At 37.1% G+C, this 4,762-nt stretch overlaps 1 pseudogene; it reads right to left on the bottom strand.

Moving 5' to 3' along the window:
• Positions 1 to 1,095: 1,095 nt before the first annotated feature.
• On the bottom strand, positions 1,096 to 1,214 carry LOC112470637 (annotated as a pseudogene).
• Positions 1,215 to 4,762: the final 3,548 nt, after the last annotated feature.

The following is a 4,762-nucleotide window of genomic DNA, read 5'->3' as shown; positions in this document are numbered from 1 at the left end:
GGTGCCTGACACAGGTAGGCAGCTGGCTACTTCCATAAGGGGTGAGGACGGTGGTGGGTAGAGGAGGGGGCGTCCCAAGGGGCCGGAAAGACTGAGCCTAAAAAACACTCTAAACTGACCAGTTAAGCTCCCACCCAGGACAAACCCCGAGGAGTTAAAAACAATCGGAGAGGGTGTTCTAAAGTTGTGACATTAGAACAACTCTGAAATTATACCTCCTTTCTAAAAGTTCAGGAAATCTAATGTTATATAAACATAGGTAACAAAAAGATTGAAGTCAAACCCTTACCGCCATTCAAAGAAAAATAAGGAGCAGAATAACACCCCTGCAGATAATAAAACATGTTTGAGAAACGCACAGATGAAAACCATCACCTAATATTTCAAATCGGCAAGAGGAAGGAAAGGAGATGGAATGGGAGCCTACAGATTAAAGATCTAATATATATTTTTAAAAAGAAAAGAAGTAACGGGCAAAGCTAAATTGTAGTATTTAAGAATGGGGGACACTAGAACAAAGAAAAGAAAAGAGGCGATTCACCCAAAAGTCAGGCTGGAAAAGGGCAGGCATTGTGTTTGGGAAAGGGAGCACGGCAGGCTGGTAGGGTCAGAGTCAGTCTCCCTTTGGGGGGATGTTTAAAAGTTTTCACTTTTTAATTATTTAACTTTTCATTTTTTTTAAACTACATGTGTATGTGTGCATGTGTGTATAAGAGATTACGAACTATTTAAAAAATAATAATAATAAATGTTCTTAGCAGTATTGTTCATAATTGCCCAAACGGGAAGCAACCCAAATTCCACCAACGGAGGAATGCATGAATAAATTGTGCTATTCAGATGATGGCCTATTTATCATTAAGCAATGAAAATAAACCTATTGCTTCGTGAAACTTAGAAACATAATATGGAGTGAAAAGAGCCAGAAGCAAAAAACAACAAGCTGTATAAACTTCAGAAACCAAGCAAAAACTAGACAACACATTGTTTAGGAACACATACATATGTGATTTTAAAAACTATTTTATAGAACAAAGGATGGTAGACACAAAATTTAAGATGGAATATGTACATTTGTTTGGGGGGGTGGTTTAACGTCTACAACACTTGGTCTTCCTAGGTGGTCTCCCATCCAAATACTAACCAGGCCCGACCCTGCTTAGCTTCAGAGATCAGACGGGATTGGGCACGTTCAGGGTAGCATGGCCATAGATGGAATATGTACATTTGTGATTTTTTAAAACATAGTTTTACCACGCAAGGGAATGATAAACCCAAAAATCAGGATAGTTTTTATTTCTAGAGAAGCGATGTGGATGAGACAGGGGAAGTACACAAGTTTTTCTCTTAAGTTGTGTGGTGGGTTCACAGTGTACTTTTCATTATTACGTTTCATAACGTAAATATTTAATATTAAGAATTTATCAGATCTGCACACAAATTAAAAAATTAAACGTGTATTTCAGCCTTTCATCAGCCATTTGTTCATTCATTCGGTCACTCAACAAATAGTTATTGTGTGCCTACTATCTGCAGACACTGTGCTAGGTTCTAGAACAAAGCAATGAATAAAACAGACATCACTGCTATCCTCTTCGTAGCTCACAACCTCCTGGGACTTTTCATGTCACCGGAGATGGTGCTAAGTGTGAAGTAGCTTTTTAATATCTGCAGAAAGTGACAGTCAGGACAATCCACAGTCAGAACAATCAGTCTCAGGATACCTGGGAGATATCTTCTTGGTATCAATTGAAGGAGGTAATTTTAAAATTAAGGTAATTAAGCAGCTAACAGGAGACAGAAAAAAAAAAAAAAAAAAAACAGCAGACAGGCACTTCAAGACAGTGGCTCCCAACACTGCCAATTCGGTTCCATGAAGAAGTTTTAATTTGTCTTTAAAAATATAATATACATAGGTATACATTCATGCATACACACAGACACTCATACACACAGATTATTCTGAGTCTATGTCTTCCCTATGTTTCTATGTTGGGCTGATAGATATCAGTGATGATAGATGGTTGTTGGACTTTGTTACAATGTAGGGAAGTATGGATTTGTTTTTCATGGTCTCACGTGGTGAAATACAGAACTGGCAAACCCAAATCAATCTCTAAGATTTAAATTATTTGTTATTTAAATCTCAGAGTCTAAGAATTTTGGTCCACTGTTATGTTTGGACTCAACACTTTCTTTCTTGAAAGAGAATGTAGGAAGACTGAACTCACTTTCAATAACAAGTCACCATCTTTGAAGAGGCTTTCTTTTCTCCATTGTGTTTTCAGCTCCTTTGTTGAAAATTAGTTGCCCATACACATGTGGGTTTATTTCTGGGCTCTCAATTCTGTTCCATTGGTCTGTGTGTCTGTTTTTCTGCCAATATCATACTGTTTTGATTATTGTACCTTCATAGTGTAATTTGAAGTCAGGGAGTGTGATACCTCCAGATTTGTTCTTTTTTTCTCTGGATTGCTTTGGCTATTTGGGGATCTTTGGTGGTTCCACACAAATTTAATGATTTCTTGTTCTATTTCTTTTAAAAATGCCACTGTGATTTTGATGAGGATTGTATTAAATCTGTATTACTTTTGGTAATATGGCCATTTTAACTTTGTTGATTCTTTCAAATCGGAGAGGGCATTCTAAGTGAACATGAAATATCTTTCCATTTCTTTGTCTTCTTTAATTTCAGTGTCTTCTTTCACATTTCATCAGCCATTTGTTCATTCATTCGGTCACTCAACAAATCTCTGCCATTTCCAAATAGTATATGAACCTTATTTTCTTTATAACAATGTTTTCTTTCAATCAACTCACTTTTTCATTTAATTTCAGTGTCTTCTTTCACATTTCCATGAACACGAAATATCTTTCCATTTCTTTGTCTTCTTTAATTTCTTTCAGTAATATCTTGTGGTTTTCTGTATATAGGTCCTTTGTGTCCTGTGTTAAGTTTGTTCATAGGCATTTTACTGTTTTTGTTGCAATTGCAAATGAAATTTTTTTTTCATTTCTTTTTCTGAAATTTCAGTGTTAGTATATAGGAATGCAAAAGTTTGAAAACATTTATTCATAAAGATTTATAGACCATTATGTTCATTGCAGCATTATTCATGATAGTCGAGACATGGAAACAACCTAAGTGTTGATGCTCGGATAAAGAAACTGTGGTTCATATATACAATGGAATACTACTCAACCATAAGAAAGGATGAAATACTGTCATTTGTGACAACATGGATGGATGAATCTTGAGAGTATTATGCTAAGCATAATAAGTTAGACAAAAAAGGACAAGAACCATATGATTTCACCCATATTTAGGATATATAACAGAAAGCAACAAAATGAACAAACAAACAAAAAAAACCTCATAGAAACAGACAACGGTATGTTGGTTACCAGAGTGGGAAAGGGGTGGGGGAAGGATCAAGAGAATAAAGGAGGTCAAATACATGGTGGCAGAAGGAGACTAGACTCTGGGTGGTGAGCACACAATGCAATATACAGATGATGTATTATAGACTTGTACACTTGAAACATATAATCTTATTAATTAATATCACCCCAATAAATTTAAAACAACAACAACAAATCACCAACAATGCAATGCAGTGGTCAAGAACTTGCTTAGGTTCAGGAGCAACCTGAACTGATCTCCCAGCCCTGGACAAATTCCACAGCCTATCCTGGACTCATCTTCCTCATCCAGGAGTAGGGAGGAAAACCACCACATCAGCTGTCATGACAATTAAAAGAGATAATACATGTTAAGGAAGATAACTCATGGTAATGATAATGCTGTGTGGCTCAACTCTTGGTACACACTAGCTTAAAGCAGCAGTGTGTGTGTGTGTGTGTGTGTGTGTGTGTGTGTGTATTTGTGTATGCATGGACATATGATTACAAATACATCTGCTCCTGCAAGATGTCTCCAGGCTTCCTTTGGATGCAGTGTGCTATATTCAAGGTCAAGTCTTAATCAGCAGGTACCTTATTCTTTCTGTAGGGTAGGGTAGCGCCGACCACATTCATTTTAGTTCACCTTCTCAATCTCTGCCGTTTCCAAATAGTATATGAACCTTATTTTCTTTATAACAATGTTTTCTTTCAATCAACTCACTTTTTCCTTGTATGTATTAATTTTTAAAGTATTCCTCATGGGGAGGCAGCATAGCACAGAGGTTAGAAACACAAAGTCTGGAGCAAAACTGCCAGGGTTTCAACACTGATTACACTACTTCCTAACCTGATTTACCACCTCGTGCCTTAGTTTCCCCTTCTTATCACAGAGACTTACAATTAGATTATAAGAATCATAGTTTCTCTTTGTAAAGTGTTTGAAATAGGCCTTCCACAGAGTAAGTGCTATGTGTTTGCTAAACAAACAGCTCTAATGTAAAGGGAAAACCAGAATTACTTGCCATAGATTCTTAAATAGAAAGAAAAAGGTGTTATTAAATTCTAGCTAGATACTTACCTGCTAAAATGCTTAGTGGAGTGTTCTTGGTCTCTCTAAAAACGTAAAACAGAGAAGAGGGAATGAGGCTAAGAACATCTTGAGGATATACCAACACCAAACTGAGGCCTCCTCCTGCACTCAGCCAGAAGACCCAGAAAAGAAGTGAAGCACGAGTAACTTTCTCACGGCAAGACCTCTGGAAACCAGTCCCGGCCCACCATGAGCAAGCTGTATGTGCTCTGGAAAGTTTCAGAAAGACCGTGAAGATGTCAAAAGTTGAGAAGGTGAAAGGTGTCC

This window comes from Pteropus alecto, unplaced genomic scaffold (genome assembly GCF_000325575.1).
Source record: "Pteropus alecto unplaced genomic scaffold, ASM32557v1 scaffold3, whole genome shotgun sequence".
Taxonomy (NCBI): domain Eukaryota; kingdom Metazoa; phylum Chordata; class Mammalia; order Chiroptera; family Pteropodidae; genus Pteropus; species Pteropus alecto.
This window is presented reverse-complemented; position numbering and strand designations above follow the sequence as displayed.